The sequence below is a fragment of the Jaculus jaculus genome, chromosome 8 (assembly GCF_020740685.1).
Source record: "Jaculus jaculus isolate mJacJac1 chromosome 8, mJacJac1.mat.Y.cur, whole genome shotgun sequence".
Taxonomy (NCBI): domain Eukaryota; kingdom Metazoa; phylum Chordata; class Mammalia; order Rodentia; family Dipodidae; genus Jaculus; species Jaculus jaculus.
This window is the reverse complement of record NC_059109.1, coordinates 81,742,874-81,768,649: the sequence shown is the minus strand read 5'-3', so window position 1 is coordinate 81,768,649 and position 25,776 is coordinate 81,742,874. Positions and strand designations below refer to the sequence as shown.

At 40.8% G+C, this 25,776-nt stretch overlaps 1 protein-coding gene and 1 pseudogene across 6 annotated transcripts in view; one reads left to right on the top strand and one right to left on the bottom strand.

The window, feature by feature from the left end:
• Nucleotides 1-25,776, bottom strand: part of Ebf4 (EBF family member 4) — a 124,486-nt gene that overhangs the window by 79,879 nt on the left and 18,831 nt on the right. The gene's annotated exons all lie outside the window — the stretch shown is intronic.
• LOC101603406 lies at nucleotides 15,646-16,036 on the top strand (annotated as a pseudogene).

Below are 25,776 nucleotides of genomic sequence, written 5' to 3'. Positions count from 1 at the left end.
ATGATGGTGCTAGCCTGTAATCCCAGTGCTGGGGAGTTGGGGATGGGAGAATCCCTAGGGCTCCCTGACAAGCCAGTCTAGCCTATTTGGTGAGCTGTAGGCCAATAAGAGATTGTGCCTCAAAAAAAGGGTCGACAGTCCTCTGGCCTCCACACACAAACACACGTGCATTCACACCACACATACACTAAGGCATTCGGATGAGGTTGAAAAGACAAGCCACTGGCTGAAAAAAAGCATTTGTAATGCATGTACTGATAAAGTACTTTTATCTACAGTATGTAAAGAACTCCCATGATTTGGTACTAAGAAAAGGAGCAACCCAGTTAAAAAGTGGCAAAATTTGCAAGTCGCTTACTATGAAACTATAAGAGTAGCAAATAAGCACACGAAAATATGTCTATTAAATATCATTAGTACTTAGGAATGCACAAATTAAAAGCACAATGAGATACTACTATACCTAAAATTACAAATACATCACTGTATATGTTGATGGCAATGCAGAGGAACTATATGATGCTCAAACCGTGTTGGTTCTTTTTTTTTGTTTTTCGAGGTAGAGTCTCACTCTAGTCCAGGATGGCCTGGAATTCACTATGTAGTCTCAGGGTGGCCTTGAACTCTCAGTGATCCTCCTACCTCTGCCTCCTCAGTGCTGGATTAAAGGCATGAGCCATCATGCCTGGCGAGGCTCTTTCTTATAAAGTTATGCTTACCATATGATCCATCCATTCTACTCCTAGGTCTTTTATCCATGAGAAATGAAAATATTTGTCCAGAAAAGACTTGGCACATAAATATTTATAAAATTTTATTTGCAGTAGCCCCCAAACTAGAAACAGCCCAAATGTCTATCAAGAGCTGAGGAGACAAATACATTTTGCCAAATTCATACAATATGAATACTACTCAACAATATACAGAAATGAACTATTGATGCATGAAGCAACGTGCCTAAGTCTCAAAAACACTGTGACAACTAAAAGAAAAGAAAGAACATGAAATATGCAGCAGAATTTCATTCAAACAAAATCCTAGAAAACACAAAGAATTCTTTAGGGGCAGAAAGCAGATCAGCGGTTACCTGGGGAAGGGAAAGGGAGAGAATGAGGGATTTCAGATGGGATGCAGTGCAGAAACGCATGCGAGAAGGCCGTGTTCCTTATCTTCATGGTGGAGATGGTTTCATGAGTGCACACGTTTGTCAAAACTTTTCAAGTTACATACTTCATTCATTCATTCATCCATTTAGGTTTATTGGCCTAGAACACACCAAGTAGCCCAGACCAGCTTTGAATTTGTGGCAAGCCTCCTACCTTAGTCTCCAAGTACTGGGATAAGGTATACACTACCACACCTGCTAGACAGGCATTTTAACTAGTTTTAAAATAAAGAATAAATAAATAATAGAAAATAAAGAATAAGGAAACATTCTCTCTCACAAATAAATAAATAAATAAAATATTAAAATGCAAAAGGGTTGGAGAGATTGCTTAGTGTTTAAGGTGCTTGCCTGTGAAGTATAAGGACCCAGGTTCAATTCCGCAGCACCCACATAAGCCAGATGTTCAAGGTGACACGTATGTCTGGAGTTTGTTTGTAGTGGCTAGAGTCCCTGGTGTGCTCATTCTCTTTTTCTGCCTCTCTCTCAAATAAATAAATAAATATTTAAAGAAGACTAAGGAGGGCTGGATGGCTTAGTATTATGGCACTGGCCTACAAAGCCTAAGGACCCAGGTTCAACTCCTCAGAACCCACATAAACCAGATGGACATGGTGGCATATATGTCTACAGTTCATTTGCAGTGGCTAGAGGTCCTGGTGTGCTCTTTCTCTCTGTTTCTAACTAATAAATAAAAATATAATATGTTTTTAAAAATTATTTATTTATTTATTTATTTGAGAGCGACAGACACAGAGAGAAAGACAGAGAGAGGGAGAGAGAGAGAATGGGCGCGCCAGGGCTTCCAGCCTCTGCTAACGAACTCCAGACACGTGCGCCCCCTTGTGCATCTGGCTAACGTGGGACCTGGGGAACCGAGCCTCGAACCGGGGTCCTTAGGCTTCACAGGTGAGCGCTTAACCGCTAAGCCATCTCTCCAGCCCTATAATATTTTTTTTTAAAAGAATAAGGAAATACTTCAATGTCTAGGTACTAAAAGAGAAATCTTAACATAAGTTTAATAATATTTGGATTTGAGCCAGGTGTGGTGGGGTATTCCTGTCATCTCAGCACTCGAGGGGGCAGAGACAGGATTGGCTGTCAAATCCAACCTGGTCTACATAGTAAGCTCTAAGCCAGCCTGGGCTATATGACAAGACCCTATCTCAAAACAACAATTTCAAAGGCCCCCCAAAATCTACAAAACTTAGAACTGAATGATAATAAAAATATAAAATATGAGCCTGTGAGCTCAGGAAAAATATTTTAAGTAAATGGCATAGCTTTAGTTGATTATATTAATTTAAATAAAATTAAAGAATTAAGGGCTGGAGAGATGGCTTAGGGGTTAAGCGCTTGCCTGTGAAGCCTAAGGACTCCGGTTTGAGGCTGGATTCCCCAGGTCCCACGTTAGCAAGATGCACAAGGGGGCGCATGTGTCTGGAGTTCGTTTGCAGTAGCTGGAAGCCCTGGCATGTCCATTAGCTCTCTCTTTCTCTATCTGCCTCTTTCTCTCTCTGTCACTTTCAAATAAATAAATAAACAAAACTTTTTTAAAAAATTAAAGAATTAAGGATCCAACTTATGTTAGAAAAGAGCAATACAATAAACCCATTGAAAAAAGGAGATAATAAAGATAAATGCAGAAACTAGTGTAATACAAAACCAAAGACTGACAAACTAACAGCTGTTACAAACAATAAGCTCTGGGCACACTAGTGTGCTCCTATGATCCCAGTACTCAGAAGACTGAGGCAGGGAGACTGTGTTACATAGTGAGTGCAAAGTAGCCAAGACTGGATGACAAGACCCTGTCTGAAACCAAACAAACAAAAGAGAAATAATAAGCACATAATAAAATGAGAATTTGCTAGTAAATTTTCTCTTTTGGTTTTTTGAGGTACGGCTTCACTTTAGCCCAGGCTGACCTGGAATTCACTATGTAGTCTTTGGGTAGCCTCAAACTCATGGCAATCCTCCTACCTCTGCCTCCCAAATGCTGGTATTAAAGACATGTGCCACCATACCCAGCTTGCTAGTAAAATTTAACAAGAACAAAAATATGATACAAATACATCATGAATAGAAAAGTAGACATTTTAGAAAATGATTTTAAAAAACTTTATGAAAAACTTTATGGAAACAAATTTGAAAACTTAGATACAATATGCAGATTCCTTTAAATGTAAAACACATTGAAACAGAGCAAAGGGTTGGTGAGATAACTCAGTCCTTGACTAATATACATAAGGCCCTGAGTTCAATTTCCAGCACCAAAAATAAACAAACAAAAAACAGTAGAAAAAATAGAAGGCTTAAGTGGTCTTCTGACCAGTAAAAGGAGTCAATAGTTTAAACATCCCTAACTGCCTGTCCTACAAACTCGAGACAAATTTTTAAAAATTTTCAAGGAGGGAATCCAAACTTATTCACAGTAAAAGAGATAGTTATTTAAAGTTGGAAAGTCATGGGTTGTCAAAACCACACAAGGACATTACAAGAAAAGTACAAATAAGTTACTGATGAGCATAAAATAAAAATCTTAAACACATTATTGGCAAAGCAAATACGGCAGCATGTAAAGACAGTAAATCAACACGATCTATCTGTATTTCATGAGTTATTCAGTATTTGAAAAACCTAGTCTGGGGCTGGAGAGATGGCTCAGCAGTTAAGGTGCTTGCCTGAAATTCTAATGACCTGAGTTTGATTCTCCAGTACCCATGTAAAGCAGATGCACAAAGTGGCGCATGCATCTGGAGTTTGTTTGCAGTGGCTACAGGCCTGGCACATCCATTTTTCTCTCTCTCTCTCTCTCTCTCTCTCTCTGCTTGCAAATAAAATAAAATGAACAGGGGCTGGAGAGATGGCTTAGTGGTTAAGGCACTTGCCAGCAAAGCCAAACGACCCAAGTTCAACTCCCCAGTACCCACATAAGCCACATGTACAAGGTGGTGCATGTGTCTGGAGTTTGTTTGCAGTGGCTGCCTCTTTCTCTCTCCCTCTTTTCATTCAGATGCACACATATTTCTTTGGTACTATTAATTTTTTATTGCCATCATAAATAATTTCTTTTCTAAGTCCTTATTGTCAGCATAAAAAACTGCAACCTATTTTTACATTTGTTTTTTAATATTTGCTTTGTTTCTTTCTGTATATGCCATTTTATGCAAACAACAAATTTTAAATATTTTTGCATACAATTTTAACTAAACCTTTTTTGTTTGTTTGTTTTTGTTTTGTTTATCGAGATAGGATCTTGCTCTAGCCCAGGCCAACCTGGAATTCACTACATAGTTTCAGGATGGCCTCAAATTCACCAGTTATCAAAATCAAAGGAGCATCATTCACAAAAGGCACTATTAGATTTAAGATCTCTGTTCATGAGATCATTTGTAAGCAAAAAATGTTCTTATGACATATGTAATATAATGCAATGTGCAAATCTGACATATGCAACATGATGAGAATGCTGTTAGAAATTTCGTCCACAGGGCCTTGGGAGGATGGCCAGCAGTTAAAGGCACATGCTTGCAAAACCTGACTGCCCAGGTTTGATTATCCAGTACCCACATAAAAGCTGGATGCAAAGAGGTGCATGTGTCTGGTGCTTGTTGCAATGGCAAGCGACCCCTAGTACACATGCATGCATGCATACACACACACACACACACACAAATAAATGAATAAAATCAAAAATATTTTTATGGGGCTGGAGAGATGGCTTAGCGGTTAAGCGCTTGCCTGTGAAGCCTAAGGACCCCCGTTCGAGGCTCGGTTCCCCAGGTCCCACGTTATCCAGATGCACAAGGGGGCGCACGCGTCTGGAGTTCGTTTGTAGATGCTGGAAGCCCTGGAGTATCCATTCTCTCTCTCTTCCTCTATCTGTCTTTCTGTGTCTGTCGCTCTCAAATAAATAAATAAAAAATTTAAAAAAAATTGGTGTCCAAGAGCAAACACCAAAGCTTTCATTTAAAAACAAAATATTTTTATGGGCTGGAGAGATGGCTTAGTGGTTAAGGCGCTTGCCTGTGAAGCCTAAGGACTCATATTCAACTATCCAGGTCCCAAGTAAGCCAGATGCACAGTGACGCAAGTGTGCAAGGTCGTACATGCCCATAAGGGGGCACACACGTCTGGAGTTTGAGTGTAGTGGCTGGGTGGCCTGGTGTGCCAATTCCCTCTTTGACTTTTTTTTTTGGTTTTTCTGAGGTAGGGTCTCACTCTAGCTCAGGCTGACCTGGAGGTTTTTCTGAGGTAGGGTCTCACTCTAGCTCAGGCTGACCTGGAATTCACTATGTAGTCTCAGGCTGGCCTCAAACTCACGGTGATCCTCCTACCTCTACCTCCAGATACTGGGATTAAAGGTGAGACACCATGCCTGACTCAAAATTGTTTTGTTTGTTTTTGTTTTTTTGAGGTAGGATTTCACTCTAGCCCAGGCTGACCTGGAATCCACTATGTAGTCTCAGGGTGGCCTTCAACTTATGGTGATCCTCCTACCTCTACTTCCCAAGTCCTGGGATTAAAGGCGTGTGCCACTACATCCAGAAAAAAAAAATTTTTTTTAAAAGAAATTTTGTGGCTAGAAGGATGAGTTTATCAACTAACACGCGTGCCTGGGAAGACTAAGGCTCAATATCCTAGAACCCACATAAGCCAGATGCACATGGTGGCACATGCATCTGGAGTTTGCAGTGACTGCGGGCCCTGGTGTGCCCATTCTCTCTCTCTCTCTCACACACACACACAGACATAAATAAATAAATTAAAATTAAAACAAGGAAATTTTGGGACTGAAGAGATGGCTTAGTGGTTAAGGCATTTGCCAGAAAAGCCAAAGGACCTTGGTTCAACTCCCCAGGACCCACATAAGCCAGATGCATGAGGTGGTGCACGTGTCTGGAGTTTGCTTGCAGCGGCTGGAGGCCCTGGCACACCCATTCTCTCTCTCTGTGTCTCTCTCCTCTTTCTTTCTCGTTCTCTCAAATAAATAAATAAATTTTGTTCAGGGTTGAGAGGCGACTCAATGTTTAAAGGCCTTGCTTGCTAGACATTTTAATGTACTCTGGTCTCTGCTGCTGCCTTGAGATGTGTGGAACGGTGATGCTATGCCCCTGCCCGCCTGCTGTGTTCTGTGATTGTTAATGTGTTAGGTGAGCTATATGCAACCTCGTACTAGAAGGGGACTAGTATTTTTTTTATATTTTAATTAATTAATTTGTTTGACAGAGAAAGAGAGAGAAAGACAGAGAGGGAGGGAGTGAGAATGGGCGCGCCAGGGCCTCCAACCACTGCAAACGAACTCCAGACGTGTGTGCCCCCTTGTGCATCTGGCTAACATGGGTCCTGGGGAATCAAATCTTTTGGCCTTGTAGGCAAATGCCTTAACTGCTAAGCCTGGGACTAGTATTTTTAAAGATAGCATTTTTGGGCCCGAGGAGATGCCTCAGTAGTTAAAGGGGCTTGCTTGCAAAACCAGCTCGTCAAGGTTTGATTCCCCAGTACACAAAAAGTGGTATTTGCAGCTGAAATTGGTTTGCAGTGGCAACAGGTTGTAGCATGCTCTAAATACCTCCATGCCATCTCCTGTACACACATATAAATACATTTTTAAAAACTAAGTCTAAGAATAGTATATCCTCACAATCCCGTATCCTCTGTTTTGATTTGATGATCTGCACGTCAAATTCAAATTCATCAGCTGTCTTTTTAAAACAGGACCATGGTGAGACATACAAGTAACTAGAAATGAAATGTACTGTCCAGTTATAGTTTACATAGGTATGTGGCATCTCAGCTTAAAGATTTTAAAGAGCAAAAATTTTTTTATAGGGCTGGAGAAATGGCTTAGCCATTAAGGTGCTTGTCTGCAAAGCCTAAGGACCCATGTTCTCTCCAGATCCCAAGTTAGCCAGATGCCCAAAGGTGAGGCAAGTGCAAGGTCACATATGCCCACTAGATGGTGCAAGTATCCGGAGTTTGATTGCAGTGGCTGAAGCCTTGGTGCACCAATTCATTCTCTTTCTCTTTTTAAAATAAAATAAGATAAAATAAAAACTTCCTTATAAAATGAACTTTCTATAAATTCCTTCCCTGTGGTCCACACAACCTAGTTAGTGAACTTTTTGGTTAGTCTTTCTAAAGACAAAATAGTACTTTGAGGATTTGACCTGTTCAGCGATTTAGAAGGGTTGCTAGGCTTGTGTCTTGAATGTGGGCATGATTTCAGTAGAAATTACAAAGTAAGCATGGTGTGGTGGCTCATGCCTTTAATCCCAGCACTCAGAAGGCAGAGGTAGGATGATCATCATGAGTTCAAGGTTACCCTGAGACTACATAGTGGATTTCAGGCCAGCCTGGACTAGAATGACTCTACCTCAAAAAAAAAAAAAAAAAAAAGTTATAAAGTAAAGAACTAATTTTGTAAGTTTTCATTATGCCAAACTATATGAAAAGTATTAGTTAAGAGCTCTACCTGGTTATGGTTACAAATCTTTTTTTTTTTAACTTTGAGATCTTTGTAAAAGTCTTTTTTCTTTTTCTCATGCATGCACTGGTGTGTGTGGGCCATATGTGATATATGGTGTGTGCACGTGTGTACAGAAGATAAGGAGAATGTCTCCTCTTATCACTCATAAGTGCTTTTTTTTTTTTGTTTTTTCGAGGTAGGGTCTCACTCTAGCTCAGGCTGACCTGGGATTCACTATGGAGCTATGGAGTCTGAGAATGGCCTTGAACTCATAGCAATCTCCTACCTCTGCTTCTTGCATGCTGGTAATAAGGGTGTACATCACCACACATGGCTACGGTAAGCACTTTCAACTGTGGAGTCATCTCCCTGGCCCAAAAGTAAAATACTTTGCGAGTACCCTCTAAACATTTATGTTTGTGCCCATATATTACTGCTACTCACACCTTTGGTTAGAGAAGCTTCTCTTTTCAGATGGTGGTGACCACTGGGTGACTCAAAACAGGCCAAAGTGCTGAGAAGTAGTGACAGGGTAGTGTTCAGCACTAAGTGAGACATCTCTATCACATCCTCCAAGGCTCAGGGACAACTGGGTAAGGGGTGGCAGAAAGAATGCAAGACCCAAAGGAAGGGGAGGACAGCTGACAATGCTGTAATCCAGACACAAAGTGGCCTTGATATTCATGACCTTATAGTGGCTGGCATTATCTACATAAGACCAGTAAAATAGGGGGGAAATGATGACATCAAAATAGAAGAGAGACTAGTTGGAAATAAGAAGGGAATCAGGGGCTGGAAGAGATGGCTTAGTGGTTAAGGTGCTTGCGTGAGAAGCCCAAGGACCCAGGTTTGGTTCCCCAGTACCCACATAAGCCAGATGCATAAAGTGGTACATGAATCTGGAGTTCATTTGCAGTGGCTAGAGGGCCTGGAACACCCATTCTCTATCTAGCTGCCTCTTTTTCTCTCTCAAATAAATAAATAAAATATATACATATATATTTTAAAGAAAAGATGAAATGGAGAGGGGATTTGGAAAGAGAGGAAGGGGAGTACTGAGAGGGAATTATGATTATGGTATATTGTCTAGATTTGTAGAAGTTGTCAATAAAAAGTCAAAAATACTTGTGAGTTAAAAAAAATAAATGTAATTCAACCTTTAAAAAATGCAAATGTGGGCTGGAGAGATGGCGTAGCGGTTAAGCGCTTGCCTGTGAAGCCTAAGGACCCCGGTTCGAGGCTCGGTTCCCCAGGTCCCACGTTAGCCAGATGCACAAGGGGGGCGCACGCGTCTGGAGTTCGTTTGCAGAGGCTGGAAGCCCTGGCGCGCCCATTCTCTCTCTCTCCCTCTCTCTGTCTTTCTCTCTGTGTCTGTTGCTCTCAAATAAATAAATAAAAATTTAAAAAAAAAAATGCAAATGTGGGGCTGGATAGATGGCTTAGTGGTTAAGCGCTTGCCTGTGAAGCCTAAGGACCCCGGTTTGAGGCTCGGCTCCCCAGGTCCCACGATAGCCAGATGCACAAGGGGGCGCACGTGTCTGGAGTTCGTTTGCAGAGGCTGGAAGCCCTGGCGCGCCCATTCTCTCTCTCTCCCTCTATCTGTCTTTCTCTCTGTGTCTGTCGCTCTCAAATAAATAAATAAAAAATTAAAAAAAATGCAAATGTGGGGCTGGAGAGATGGCTTAGCGGTTAAGCACTTGCCTGTGAAGCCTAAGGACCCGGTTCCTCAGTTCCCCAGGTCCCACGTTAGCCAGATGCACAAGGGGGCGCACGTGTCTGGAGTTCGCTTGCAGTGGCTGGAAGCCCTGGTGCGCCCATTCTCTCCCTCTCCCTCTATCTGTCTTTCTCTCTGTGTCTGTCGCTCTCAAATAAATAAATAAAAAATTAAAAAAAAATGCAAATGTGGGGCTGGAGAGATGGCTTAGCCGTTAAGCACTTGCCTGTGAAGCCTAAGGACCCGGTTCGAGGCTCGGTTCCCCAGGTCCCACGTTAGCCAGATGCACAAGGGGGCGCACGTGTCTGGAGTTCGCTTGCAGTGGCTGGAAGCCCTGGTGTGCCCATTCTCTCCCTCTCCCTCTATCTGTCTTTCTCTCTGTGTCTGTCGCTCTCAAATAAATAAATAAAAAATGAACAAAAAAAATTATAAAAAAATGCAAATGTGGGCTGGAGAGATGTTTTAGCAGTTAAGGCAACTGCCTGTGAAGCCTACAGATCCAGGTTTGATTTCCCAGTACCCATGTGTAAAGCCAGATATACAGGTGGCCCATTGTCTGGAGTTTGTCTGCAGTGGCTGGAGGTCCTGGCATGCCCATCCTCCCTCTTTAATAAATAAATAAAATACTTTAAGAAACATTAAAAAATAATAAAAACCAGGTATGGTGGTGCATGCTTTAATCCCAGTACTCAGGAAGCAGAGGTAGGAGGATCACCAAGACTTTGAGGCTATCCTGAGACTACAGAGGTCAAAATTCCAGGCCAGCCTAGGCCAGAGTGAGACCCTACCTCGACCCCCCCCAAAAATTAAAAATTAAATAAATAAAAAATAGGGCTGAAGAGACTGCTTAGCAGTTAAGACACTTGCCTGCAGAGTCAAAGGACCCAGATATGATTGCCCAGGACCCATGTAAGCCAGATGCACAAAGGGTTGCATGTATCTGGAGTTTGTTTGCAGTGGATGGAGGACTTGGTATGATTTCTTTTTCAAATAAATAAAAATAATACAAAAAATAAAAATAAATAAATTGGGACAGAGAGATGGCTTAGTGCTTTAAGGCAATTGCCTTAGGACCTAAGAACCCAAGTTTGATTTCCCAGTACCCATGTAAGCCAGATGCACAAGGTGGCACATGTATCTGGAGTTCATATGCAGTGGTTGGAGGCTGTGGTGTGCCCATACTCTTTTTCTCTCTTCTCCTTGCAAACAAACAAATAAATACATATAGTAAAAATAAATTTGATTTTTCTTCTCCATTCATTCGTTAACTATTTCATCCACAATGGAGAATATGAACATGCTTAGCAAGGTGACTATTCTGTGACTTGGCTTTTAAAGTGAATAATGGGAATTAAAGTGAATATGGGCGCTGTTTGAGAACTAATTTGTCCTTTATACAGTATTTGCCTATTGTAGACATAGGAAAAATACAAGGCAGTCTGTATCCATAAATACCTGTGTGTCTTCTAACATTTTAAAATGTAAGTAAAGATATTGTTCTGCCCTTAGTAACATTTTGTAATTAACCTAAAAGATAAGACTATGGTTTTTTAAAATTGATTTCTTCTGTTTGTGCTTCAGGCTTTTGGCTATATAAGTAATTATCTTAATAAAGTAAAGGTTCATTTGTATTTCTGTTTGTGTTAAAGTCTTTGAGATGATCAACTAGTAAGCAACTACTTTAAAGTGATATTTTTGTTGTTGTTTGTTTTTTCAAGGTAGGATCTTGCTCTAGCCCAGGATAACCTGGAATTCACTATGTAGTCTCAGGCTGACCTTGAATTCCTGATGATCCTCCTCTGCTTCCTAAATGCTGGGAACTCTAGATGGGTGTGCCTCCTTGCGCATCTGGCTAACGTGGGTCCTGGGGAATCAAACCTGGTCCTTTGGCTTTGCAGGCAAACACCTTAACCGCTAAGCCATTCCTCCAGCCCCGCTAAAGTGATTTAAAAAATATATTTTTTAAAGCTGGGCATAGTGGCACATGCCTTTAATCCCAGCACTTGGGAGGCAGAGGTCAGAGGATCGGTGTGAGTTCAAGGCCAACCTGAAATTACATAGTGAATTCCAGGTCAGCCCCAGGCTAGAGTGAGACACTACCTTGAAAAGCAAAACAAAACAAAACAAAAAATTTAGGCAGATAGTAAGAAAGAGAAGGGGTATGTCAGGGCTTCTAACCATTGCAAACAAACTCCAGACGCATGTGCCACCTTGTACCTCTGGCACCATGTGGGCACTAGGGAATCAAACTCTGGTCCTTAGGCCTTGCAGGCAAGTACCTTAACCACTCTCTTCAGCCCCATAAAGTGATTTTACTACATTTAGTGACTGAGAATATATAGAGCTACAGCTATGTACCTGTTGTGATTTGAATGTGAAATGTCTCCCAGAGGTTTATGTATTTGAGCTCTTGGTCCCCAACTAGTGATGCTGTTTGGAAGGTTGTGAAACCTTTAGGAAGTACTGTCTTGCTGGAGAAAGTGGGTCCCTGGAAGGAGACTTTGAGCTTTTATAATCCAGCCCCTCCTCCTGCTCACCTTGTGCTTCCCTGATTGTGGGTGCAATGTGACCAGCTGGCCTCCTGCTGCCATGCCTTCCCTGTTATGATGGGCTGTACTCTTTAGAACTGTAGACCAGAATAAACCCCTTCCTTAAGCTGCTCTGTCAGGTATTTGGTCATGAGTAAAGTAACGAATCCAGAAACCTGATATCAAGAATAGAGAGGCTGCTGCAATAAACCTGACCATGTGGTTTATAGGTATTTTGGAAGCCCTAAAATGTTATAAGTAGAGTTCTAGCAGAACAGGATGCTGAAAGAAAGACAGTGGAGGCCCGGCTCATAAGGTTTCAGAAGGGAGTAAGAACTCTATTCAGAATTGGGCTAGAGGCAGTCCTATTATATTTTGGCAAAGAACCTGGCCAATTTTAAATTTTAAAGTAATGGAATAATGTGCTTGGTGGAGGAAATTTCAAGGCAGGATAACACTGAATCTCTGTCATGGTTATTGTGATTAGTCCTGGCTTGTTGGGGCTGCCAGAGCATAGGATCTGACTATAACTCCAGTAATAATTTTCCTGTTTCTATCTCTCAAGTGCTGGGATTACAGGTGTGTGGCACCAGCACCATGCCCAGCCCAACTCCTCTATGCTTTCTCCTTGCATGAGGACAAGTAATTTCGTCTGCTTTGTTTACTCCTTTATATCTAAAGCCCAGAACCTGGTACATGTACTCCAAGACTCATATATAGTAGTGCTTTTTATTTACTGAATAAGATAATAAGTGAAAACAGTAAGTGTATGTGGTGTTGAAAAAATTATATAACTTTATTGAAAGGCACTAGAAAAGAAAGCTGTATAAATGGCTAGGTATGGTGGCACACACCTTTAATCCCAGCACTCAGGAGGCAGACATAGGAGGATGTATGAGTTTGAGACCAGCCTGGGCTATATGAGTTTCAGGTCAGCCTGAATTACAATGAGACTGTACCTTGAAAAGAACAACAAAAGCTACATAAATGGATGGACAAGCAATATTTGTTGCATAAGTTCACTGTAATATTCCTCAAACCCCTAAGAGGTATATATGTATTGGGTGAAGCTTTATAAATAGTGAGGGTATGGTGATACACATCTTTAATATTGGCACTTAGGTAGCTGAAGTAAGATGATCACCATGAGTTCAAGGCCAACTTGAGGCTACAGAATGAGTTCCAGGTCAGCCTGGGCTAGAATGCAACGCTACCTTGAAAACACAAAACAAAACAAACAAAAAACAACTTAGTTATAAAGATAAATGGATCTTAAAATTAACATGAAAACACATATGATCAAAATATCTAACATTCTCTTGCAAAAAAATGTTTAGAGAAAGTGAGGGACTTCACATATATGCTTTCCTATATTATTAATATAAAGGTATACTGCTTAAAACAGCATGATGTTAACACAGAGATTATTAAGTAAATCAAAGAAATACAGAGTCTAGAAATAGACTAAGAAATAGAAGGAAACTTGGTTTATGACTTAGCTTACACTCCAATTCAGTAGAAAAGGATGAGCTATTAAAGAAATGGTACTTGAATAATTAGTGATTTATAAGTAGAAAATAATTACACTGATTCCTTAATTCACACCACACCCTAAATTAGTAGCACATACATTATAAACTTGAATGGGAAAACAAGGCGGTGAGACCTTTCAGGACAATGTAGAAGCCTGTCTTGTGACTCTAGCAGGGAAAAAGAGTTGTTAACTCAAATGCACAGTAAAAAAACCCTCAGAGAATAAATGAAAAATTCAGCTACATTAAGTCACTTGCAATATAATTCCCTGAGAAAGGATTAAGATATATAACTACAAAGAGAGTAAAGGTAAAACCAGAAGAACTACAAAAAAATAAAAGGCAAAAATAAATACACACCTTTCAATAATATTTCTTAATATCAGCGGCCTCAATGCCCCAACCAAAAGACAGGTTTGAAGACTGGGTTAAATAGCAGGATCCTTCAATTTGTTGCCTCCAAGAAACTCACCTTTCTACAAAGGATGGACACTATCTTAGGGTGAAAAGTTGGAAAATGGTATTTCAAGAAAATGGGCCTAGAAAACAAGCAGGGGTTGCTATCCTAATATCTGACAAGGTAGACTTCAGTCCCACATTAGTTAGGAAAGATAAGGAAGGTCACTTTATATCGATTAAAGGCACACTCCAGGGCTGGAGAGATGGCTGGGCTGGAGAGATGGCTTAGCGGTTAAGCGTTTGCCTGTGAAGCCTAAGGACCCTGGTTCGAGGCTCGGTTCCCCAGGTCCCACGTTAGCCAGATGCACAAGGGGGTGTATGTATCTGGAGTTCGTTTGCAGAGGCTGGAAGCCCTGGAGCACCCATTCTCTCTCTCCCTCTGTATCTGTCACTCTCAAATAAATAAATTGAAAAAAAAAGTATTTTAAAAGCACACTCCAACAGGAGGACATTACAATCCTAAACAAATATACACCTAACATGGGGGCTCCCAATTTCATCAAGCAAATGCTATATTAAAACTAAGGTCAAGGGCTGGAGAGATGGCTTAGCGGTTAAGCGCTTGCCTGTGAAGCCTAAGGACCCTGGTTCGAGGCTCAGTTCCCCAGGTCCCATGTTAGCCAGATGCACAAGGAGGCGCACGCGTCTGGAGTTCGTTTGCAGAGGCTGGAAGCCCTGGCGCTCCCATTCTCTCTCTCTTCCTCTATCTGTCTTTCTCTATGTGTCTGTCGCTCTCAAATAAATAAATTAAAAAAATTTTAAAAAAAGAGGAGTTAAAAAAAAAAAAAAACTAAGGTCAAGCTGGGCATGGTGGCACACGACTTTAATCCCAGCCCTCGGGAGGCAGAGGTAGGAGGATCGCCGTGAGTTCGAGGCCACCCTGAGACTCCATAGTGAATTCCAGGTCAGCCTGGGCTAGAGTGAGACCCTACCTCAAAAATCCAAAAAAAAACTAAGGTCACAGATAACACCAAACACAGTTGTAGTGGTGACTTCAACACCCACTCTCATCAACTGACAAGTCATCCTGGCAAAAAATAAACAGAGAGGCATCTGGATTTAAATGAGGTCATAGAAGAAATGGACGTAACAGATATATATCAGACATTTTATACAAATGCTGCAAAGTACACATTCTTTTCAGCAGCACATGGCACATTCTCTAAAATAGACCATATATTAGGACACAAAGCAGATCTTAACAAATAAAGGAAAACTGAAATGATTCCATGCATTCTATCTGACAACAATGGAATCAAACCACAAATCAATAGCAAGAAAGGCTATAGAGCATACACAAAATCATGGAAACTAAACAATACATTATTAAATGATGAATGGGTCAATGAAGAAATCAAGAAGGAAATCAAAACATTCATAGAGTCAAATGATAATGAGAACACAACATACCAAAACCTTTGGGACACAAGAAGGCAGTCCTAAGAGGGACATTTATGGCTTTAAGTGCCTATATTAAGAAATTAGCAAGGTCTCAAGTAAACCACCTAGTGCTTTACCTTAAAGCCGTGGAAAGAGATGAATAAGGAAAACTGAAAATCAGTAGATGGGAAGAAATAATAAAGATTAGAACAGAAATTCATGAAGTAGAAACCAAAAAAACAATCCAAAGAATGAAACAATGAAAGAAAGAGTTGGTTCTCTGAAAGGATAAACAAGGCCCCAGTCAGTGAGCCGCCGCTGAGGACTCAGCTGCCTCCCCCTCGAGCCCCCTCGCTTCCCGATGCTCCGTCCCCCCGCCCGCCTTCTCCCGCAGCCGCCTTCCGCAGGCCGTTTCCACCCAGGAAAAGGAATCGTATCGTATGTCCGCTATCCAGAACCTCCACTCTTTCGACCCCTTTGCTTATGCTAGTAAGGGTGATGACCTGCTTCCTGACGGCACTGAGGATTATATCCATATAAGAATTCAACAGAGGAACGGCAGGAAGACCCTGACTACTGTCCAAGGGATCCTGATGATTACGATAAAAAGAAACTAGTGAAGGCGCTCAAGAAGAAATTTGCCTGCAATGGTACTGTAATTGAACATCCAGAATATGGAGAAGTGATTCAGCTACAGGGTGACCAGCGCAAGAACATATGCCAGTTCCTAATAGAGATTGGACTGTCTAAGGACGATCAGCTGAATGTTCATGGGTTTTAAGTGCTTGTGGCTCTCTGAAATGAGGATTTCCTTGCAACGAGTAGAATGTCCCTTCTGTCCCTTGTCACAAGTTTGAAAACCTCACAGCTTGTATAATGTAACCATTTGGGGTCCGCTTTTAACTTGGACTAGTGTAACTTCATACAATAAACTGAAAAGAACCATGCTGTCTATCTTGAAGTCCCTCATTTAAACGGAGGTCAGGCAGCAGGCACCTGGCAGTATCCAGCCTGAAACAAAGCAGAAACGATGTTTCAGCCAAGCCCAGAGCCCCCAGACCACAGAAGGCTAGGTCTGGCCAGAAACTCCTCAGCTCTCCCTCTGCTCTAGAGTCCCCTGCACTAGGGGAAGGTCAACGTTTGAACAGCCCACGTGAGCTGGAAGATGGGGTAAGGCAGCAACAGCAGCAGTGCCACTAGGGGGAGCCTCTGGCAGTTCAGAAAACAAACAAACAAACAAACAAAATACACTTGGTGTCTAACCTGACAAGCTAGCAGAATTGAGAAAAGGCCACTTTTCCTCTGATGAGGTAGTTAAGACATCTGGCTTGTCACCAAGGTTGTCTTTTTAAGCAGACATATCCTAGATAAGGGATGTCCATCCAAACAGAATGTGAGGCCACTCTAACACCAGTTAAACTTTTGACAAGTGAACAAACACCACCATACTGACGCTTTCAGTCATGCTTAGCGCTTGCAACCTAACTAGCAACAGCTGCCCAATGCCATGTGAAGTAACAAACTGGTTTTTGGTTTTCTTTTCCCTTCCAGTTTTAATGTTATGTAATGTATTTAAACCTTTATTTAAATAAAAACTTGTTTTCAGAAAAAAATAAGAAAGAATAAACAAGATTGATAAACCCTTAGCAAATTGGACCAAAAGAAAGAGACAAGAGTTACAAGTTAATAAAATTAGAGATTAAAAAGTCACCATCACAACAAATACCAGAGATATTCAAAAAATCATAGGGACATACTATAAAAACTTATATTCCACTAAGTATGAAAATCTGAAAGAAATGGATGATTTCCTTGGTTTATATGACCTACCTAAATTAAATCAAGATGAGATTAATCACTTAAATAGACTTATAACAAGTATGGAGATCCAAGCAGTTATAAAAAATCTCCCAACTAAAAAAAGTTCAGGCTCAAGTGGGATTCACAGGTGAATTTTACCATACCTTCAGGTAAAAACTAACAACATTGCTTCTTAAACTTTTCCATAAAATAGAAAAAGAAGGAATCCTACCAAACTCCTTCCATGAAGCCAGCATAGAAGATACCAAAACGAGGCAAAGATAGAACAAAAAAAAAGAAAATTACAGACCAATCTCCCTCATGAACATAGATGTAAAAATTCTCAACAAAGATTGGCAAACAGAATACAAGAATATATCCCGAGCAAGCAGGCTTTATCCCAGAGATGCAGGAATGGCTCAACATTTGCAAATCGATAAACGCAAGACATTATATAAATGGACTGAAGGACAAAACTCACATGATCATGTATTAGATGCAGAAAAGCATTTGATAAAATCCAGCATCCCTTCATGATAAAAGTCCAATAGAGACTGGGACTATAAGGAACATATCTCAACATAATAAGGGCTATTAATGACAAGCCTATAGCCAACATATTATTATATAGGGAAAACCTGGAAGCTTTTCCACTAAAATCAGGCACAAGACAAGGGTGTCCACTGTCCCCACTTTTATTCAATATAGTACTGGAAGTCTTAGCCATAGCAAAAAAGGCAAGAGACACACATAAAAGAGATAGCATTGTAAAGGAGGAGATAAAGTTATCATAATTTGCAGATGACATGATTCTATACATAAAGGACCCTAAAGACTCTACCAGCAAACTGTTAGAGCTGATAAACACCTATAGCCATGTAGCAAGATACAAAATAAATACACAGAAATCAGAAGCCTTCCTATATGCTACCAACAAACACACAGAGAATGAAATCAGAAAATCACTCCCATTCACAAGTGCATAAAATATAAGTAAAATAAAGTACCTTGGAATAAACCTAACTAAGGAAATGCAGGATCTCTACAACACAAACTTTAAAACACTCAAGCGAGAAATTGCAGCAGGTACTAGAAAGTGGAAAAATATCCCTTGTTCCTGGATTGAAAGAATCAATATTGTGAAAATGGCAATCTTACCAAAAGCAAACTACACATTTAATGCAATCCCCATCAAAATTCCGAAAGCATTCTTCACGGAAATAGAAAAAACAATCCAAAAATTCATTTGGAATCACAAAAAACCTCGAATATCTAAAATAATACTGAGCAACAAAAATAAGGCTGGTAGTATCACCATACCTGATTTTAACCTATACTACAGAGCCATAGTAACAAAAATAGCGTGGTACTGTCACAAAAGCAGACATGTAGATCAATGGAACAGAATAGAGGACACAGATGTAACTCCAGGTAGGTATAGCCACCTGATATTTGATAAAAAAGCCAAAAATACTCATTGGAGAAGCCTCTTCAGCAAATGGTATTGGGAAAACTAGATATGTATCTGTAGAAGGATGAAAATAGATCCTTCTCTCTCTCCATGCACAAGAATTAAGTCCAAATGGATTAAAGAACTTAACATCAGACCGGAAACTCTAAAACTTCTAGAGGAAAAAGTAGGGGAAACCCTTCAACATATTGGTCTTGGCAAAGACTTTCTGAATACAACCCCAATTGCTCAGGCAATAAAAGCACAGATTAATCACTGGGACCTCATGAAATTACAAAGATTTTGCACTGCAAAGGACACTGTGAATAAAGCAAAAAGGCAACCTACAGAATGGGAAAAAATCTTCGCCAGCTATATATCTGATAGAGGATTAATATTTAGGATATACAAAGAACTCAAAAAGTTAAATAATAAGGGGGCCGGAGAGATGGCTTAGTGGTTAAACACTTGCCTGTGGAGCCTAAGGACCCCGGTTTGAGGCTCAATTCCCCAGGACCCATGTTAGCCAGATGCACAAGGGGGCACATGCATCCGGAGTACATTTGCAGTGGCTGGAAGCCCTGGAACACCCGTTCTCAATCTCTCTCTCTCTCTTTCTCTCTCTCTCTCTGTCACTTTCAAATAAATAAATAAAAAATGAACAAAAAAATTAAAAAAAATATTCAATATCTAAAACAATTTTGAGCAACAAAAATAAGGCTGGTAGTATCACCATACCTGATTTTAACCTATACTACAGAGCCATACTAACAAAAACAGTATGGTACTGGCACAAAAGCAGACACATACATAAGTGGTATGGAACAAAATAGAGGACCCAGATATAAGTTTAGGTAGCTATAGCCATGTGATATTTGATAAAAATGCCAAAAATACTCATTGGAGAAAAGACAGCCTCTTCAGAAATGGTGTTGGGAAACCTGGATATGTATCTGTAGAAGGATGAAAGTAGATCCTTCTCTCTCTCCATGCACTAGAATTAAGTCCAAATGGATTAAAGACTTTAACATCAGACCTGAAACTCTGAAACTGCTAGAGGAAAAAGTAGGGGAAACCCCTCAACATATTGGTCTTGGCAAAGACTTTTTGAATATAACTCCAAATGCTCAGGCAATAAAACCACAGATTAACCGCTGGGACCTCATGAAGTTACAAAGATTTTGTATGGCAAAGGACACTGTGAATAAAGCAAAGAGGCCACCTATAGAATGGGAAAAAAAAATCTTTGCCAGCTATACATCTTATAGAGGATTAATATCTAGTATATACAAAGAACTCAAAAAAATTAAGTGATAAGAAATCATACAGCCCAATTAAAAAATGGGCTATTAGACTAAATAGAAAGTTCTCAAAATAAGAAATATGGATGGCATATAAGCATTTAAAAATGTTCTATATTTATAGTCATCAGGGAAATGCAGATTAAACTATGTTGAGATTCCATTTCACTCCTGTCAGATTGGCTACCATCATAAAAACCAATCACCATAAATGTTGGCGAGGATGTGGAAAGAGGAACCCTTCTACACTGCTGATGGGAATACAATCTGGTTCAGCCATTGTGGAAATCAGGGTGGAAGTTCCTAAGACAGCTAAAAATTGATCTGCCATATGACCCAGCTATAGCACTCCTAGGCATATATCCTAAGGACTCATCTCATTACCTTACAGATATGTGCACAACCATGTTTATTGCTGCTCAATTCACAATAGCTGGGAAATGGAACCAGCCTAGATGTCCTTCAACTGATGAGTGGATAATGAAGATCAGCAGTAAAGAAAGATGAAGTTATGAAATTTGCAGGAAAATGGATGGATCTGGAAAGGATTATACTAAGTGAGGTACCCAGAAAGCCAAGTGTCACATGTTCTATATCATATGTGGATCCTAACTACAGATGATTGGACTTCTATGAGTAGGAAGAAAACTCAATAGCAGAGGCCAGTAAGCTAGAAAAGATATAAAGGGAAGAGAAAGGAAGAGAGGTGGGTACTTAATAGGATGGTATCGTATATATGTAAGTAGAATAGATTAATAGGGGTGAAAAAGCCCAAGCAATGTCAGAGGAAGAGATTGAGTAAAGGAAAGGTGGAGGGAGGGCTAGTCAAAATCTAAGAGGATATAAATAAATCATATGTAATCCTACTTTTTTGGACAATGGAACACTCAGGAGCCGGAGATTGTTACTAGAAAAATTTCAGTGCCAGGGATGGGATACCTTCCAGTGAGTTGTTGGCCAGGGAGCTCCCTGATGCCCCCAAAACATTACAAGCCATTACCAAGGCCTTGGTTTCCCACCAGGAATAGATGGTAAGACCCTGTTGCTGAAGACTCCACATACTTGGGCTGCAAGGCCACTAAAAGGTGGAATAAGCCATTCTGCATGCAGTTCAGTAGGAGAAAGAGAAATCACCAGTGAAGATACTCAACAGTGGACACTGCAAGCCTTGTATTTTGGCAGCCAGGCCAAATAAGCCAACGGGTGCAATAGTGGCATGTCTGTCATGGTGGAAACCAACTGCCTTCTAATTGAACTGGAGGCCTGCTCCATGGAAGGGAATGCATCTCTGATATTGAAAACCTAAAGCAGGGGTAGTCATGAGCCCTAGGGGAGTAATGTCTGCTGCTGTCTGGATAAATATATATATACTATGCTCATCAAACTGCCCAGTAAGCACTTCTCTTAATGTTCATACCTATATATTAATACTACTCTCACTTTAGTTGAGAACCTTCTCTTTTCAGAGGTCAGTGAGCTTGGGATGACTCAGAAGTCATCATGGTGCTGGAAAGAAGTGACAGAATTGCTCACCACTGCAATATCTCTATCATACCTTCCAAGACTCAGGGTCAATTGCAGAATAGGTAGCAGAAAGAATGTAAGAGCCAAATCAAGGCCTTACAATGTGCTCCTCCAGACATAAAATGGCCTGGATATCCATGACTTCACAGTGCCTGACACTATCTACACAAGACCATCATAATAGGAGAAAAACATGATGACATCAAAATAAAAGAGAATCTGATTTAGAGGAGGGGGGATATGATGGAGAATGGAGTTTCAAAGGGGAAAGTGGGGGGAGGGAGGTCATTACCATGGGATATTGTTTATAATCATGGAAGTGTTAATAAAAAGGATAAAATAATAAAATATTAAAGGAAAGGTGGAGGGAGGGCTAATCAAAATCTAAGAGGATGCAAATAAATCATATGGAATCCTCCAGTTTTGACAATGGAACACTCAGGAGCCACAGATAGTTGTTAGAAAATTTTCAGTGCCAGGGATGGGATACCTCCAGTGAGTTGTTGGCCAGGGAGGTCCCTGATGTCCCCAAAACATTATAGGCCATTACCAAGGCTCTTGGTTTCTCACCAGGAATAGATGATAAGACCCTATTGATGAAGACTCCACATACTTGGGCTGCAGGGCCACTGAGAAATCCTGCTGGAACTGAACTGATAACCTCCTCCATGTAGACCAGCTGACAGAAAGCTGGAAGAAGCCATTCTACATGTAGTTCAATGGGAGAAAGAGATACCACCAGTGAAAATACTCAACAATGGACACTGCAAGCCTTATAATTGGCCAGCCTGGCCAAATGAGCCAATGGGTGCAATAGTGGCACATCTGTCAAGGTGGAAACCAACTGCCCTCCAATTGCACTGGAGGCCCGCTCCATGGGGGGGGGGGGATACATCCCTGATACTGAAAACTTAAAACAGGGGTAGTCATGAGCCCTAGGGATGTAACATCTGCTGATGTCTGGAAAAATGTATATACTATGCTTATCAAACTGCCCAGTAAGCACTTCTCTTAATATTTATACCCTTATATTAACACTACTCTCACTTTGGGTAGAGAATCTTCTCTTTTCAGATGGCAGTGACTTTGGGATGACTCAGAAGGTATCATAGTGCTGGAAAGAAGTTACTGGAATACTGAGTAACATCTCGATCACATCTTCCAAGGCTCATGGTCTAATGCATTAGAGGTGGCGGAAAGAATGTAAGAGCCAAAGGAAGGGTAGGACTCCTTACAACGTGCTCCCTCCAGACATAAAATGGCCTAGATATCCATGACCTCATAGTGCCTGACACTACCTACACAAGACCATCATAAGAAGAGGAAAAGACCATGACATTAAAATAAAAGAGAGACGGATTGAGATGGGGAGGGGAAATGATGGAGAATGGAATTTCAAATGGGAAAGTGGGGGAAGGGTATTACCATGGGATACTTTTTTTTTTAAAATTATTTATTTATTTATTTGAGAGCTACAGACACAGAGAGAAAGACAGATAGAGGGAGAGAGAGAGAGAATGGGCGCGCCAGGGCTTCCAGCCTCTGCAAATGAACTCCAGATGCGTGCGCCCCCTTGTGCATCTGGCTAACGTGGGACCTGGAGAACCGAGCCTCGAACCGGGGTCCTTAGGCGTCACAGGCAAGCACTTAACCGCTAAGCCATCTCTCCAGCCCATGGGATACTTTTTATAATCATGGAAAATGTTAATAAAAACTGAGAAAAACATAAAATAAAATATTATTAAGCCAAGCATGGTGGCACATGCCTTTAATCCCAGCACTTGGGAGGCAGAGGTAGGAGGATCGCTGTGAGTTTGAGGCCACCCTGAGATGACAGTGAATTCCAGGTCAGCCTGAGTTAGAGTGAGACACTACCTTGAAAAAAAATTACTTGCAACCGGGCATGGTGGTACACACCGTTAGTCCCTGCACTCAGCATGCAGGAGGCAGGAGTAGGAGGATCGAGTAAGTTTGAGGACACCCTGAGACTCCATAGTTAATTCTAGGTCAGGCTGGGCTACAGTGAGACTCTACCTTGAAAAACCAAAATAAATAGATAAAATAAAATATGTTTTAGAAAGGTGTATTATGACAACCTGTCTGGGAAAACAGCTCTGAGGAGAGATGCACCAAAGTTAGTACCTGAGTTCAGATCCTCAGAACCCATGTAAAAGCCAGATGCTATAGTGCTAGCCTCTCCAATCCCAGTGTACCTACAGTCAGAAAAGAAGTGGAGACAGGAGACTCTCTTGGGCCAGCTAGCCTGGCAAAAGCAGAGGTAAACTATAAGAGACTCTGTCTCAAATAAGAGGCAAGGTAAGGGCCAACACCCCAAGTGCTCTGACCTGTACAAGTGTACAAGTTTGCATAGCACATGGGGACCCATGCTCACATGTGAACATGCACACATGCACATAGCACATGAGCACCCACAATCACACATGAATATACACACACACACAGCAAAAATTTTAAAAATATCCAAAGTCAATATGGAGCTTGGTGTCACACATACCTATGATCTTAGCATGCACTTGGGAGGCTAAGGTAGGAGAATCACAAGTTTAAGGCAATTCTGGGTTACACAGTAAAATCCTATCACCCCAAATTAAAAAGTATATCAAATTGCCCAGCATAGTGGTGCACGCCTTTAGTCCCAGCACTGAGGAGGCAGAAGTAGGAGGGTGGGCATGTGCTTGAGGCAGCCTGGGACTGCAGGGTGTGGTCCAGGTCAGCCTGAGCTAGAGTGAGACCCTGCCTTGAAAAAAGCAACAAAAAAATAATAATAAGTCAATAAAAACCCAATAACAAAGGACTTTAACATATACCTAATAGAAGTACTACAAATAAATAAATAAATGAGCTTCAAATTTATTACTAACCAGGAAAGGCAAATTAAGATCACCATACAATTTTCTATAGTCCCACTAGATTGGTAAACAATGAAAAGTTTTATATTATCAAATGTCAGCATATATAGTGTGTGGAACAACAGGAATGCAACTCTGTGGGAGTGTTTCTCAGCCACCACCTTGGAAAAGAGTTTCCTATTAACTTCTAAAATGTACACTTGGGCTTGGAGGGATTGCTTAGCAGTTAAGGCATTTGCCTGCAAGGCCAAAGGACCCAGGTTCAGTTCCCCAGGACCCACGTTAGCCAGATGCACAAGGGGTCGCACATGTCTGGAGTTTGTTTGCAGTGGATGGAGGACCTGGCATGCCCATTCTCTCTCCCTCTTTCTCTGTCAAATGTTTCTTATACTGTGTATTAAAATTTAAAAAATAAATAAAATAAAGTCTACACTTTGTGGCCTTGTAGTTCCAGACCTAATTTATATCCTAAAAAAACCTCTTGTGCTTTTTCAAATAGAAACACAAATGAGAATGTTATAGCAGCTATCCTCATAATAGTGAAAACAAAATATAACAAAGTATAGCTTAGTTACAATGGTGCATATGCCTTAGAACTCTAGTATTTATTTAAAAGAACACTGCGGAAGACTACTACAACATATCATCTTTATAAAGTCAAACACAAGTACAACTACACAATACATATTTAGGAATTATGCAATCTGTAATTTTTTTTAAAAAGCTAAGTCACACTTATCCTTAGGAGAGGAGTAGGAAATTGTGTGCAAGTGGGGAGAACTGGCTTCAGTGGCTGGATTGTTCTTTGATTTTATCGTTTATTAAAAATTTAGCTCATTTACATGTGCATGTATATGGGTGCACCTGGGCCTCTGGCTTACATGAATGGCTTGGGAATTGTAGCAAACTTTGCAAACAAGTGCCTTTAAACACTGAGCCATCTTTGCAGTCCATTTCTTTCATTTTAGACAAGATCTCCTTATGTAGCCCAACCTGTCTTCCAACTTACCATTCTCATATGGCTTCCTTCATGCTAGGATTATAGTCATATGTTACCATAGCCAGCTTCAGTGTTTTTTAAAAATATTTTTATTTACTTATTTGCAAGGAGAGAGAGAGAGAGAGAGAGAGAGAGAGAGAGAGAGAGAGAGAGAGAAGAAACACAGACAAGAGACTGGATGCCCCAGGGCCTGTAGCCACTGTAGATGGACTCCAAATGCATGTGTCACTTTGTGCATCTGGCTTTACCTGGGGACTGGGGAACTGAACTCAGGTCATTAGGTTTTGCAGGCAAGTGCCTTAACCACTGAGCCATCTCTCCAGCATATGGTTTTGGTTTTTTTAGCGATGTATATGTATGTTCCCCAAACCCTTTCCTCTCTATGTATTCAGTATCTTCTCTCCATTGACCTGGTCCCCATTTTTTCTGGCCACATGTTACCAATAAATGCAGCCTCCAATTAATCCCACCTATAGATAACTCATTTTCCACCTTTTTCCTAGCTTCCAGTTCAATCTACTTGAGGCCAGAAGAATCAACAGTCCTTGAAATCAAAGCTTCTATTTCTGCCTTTGGTTAGA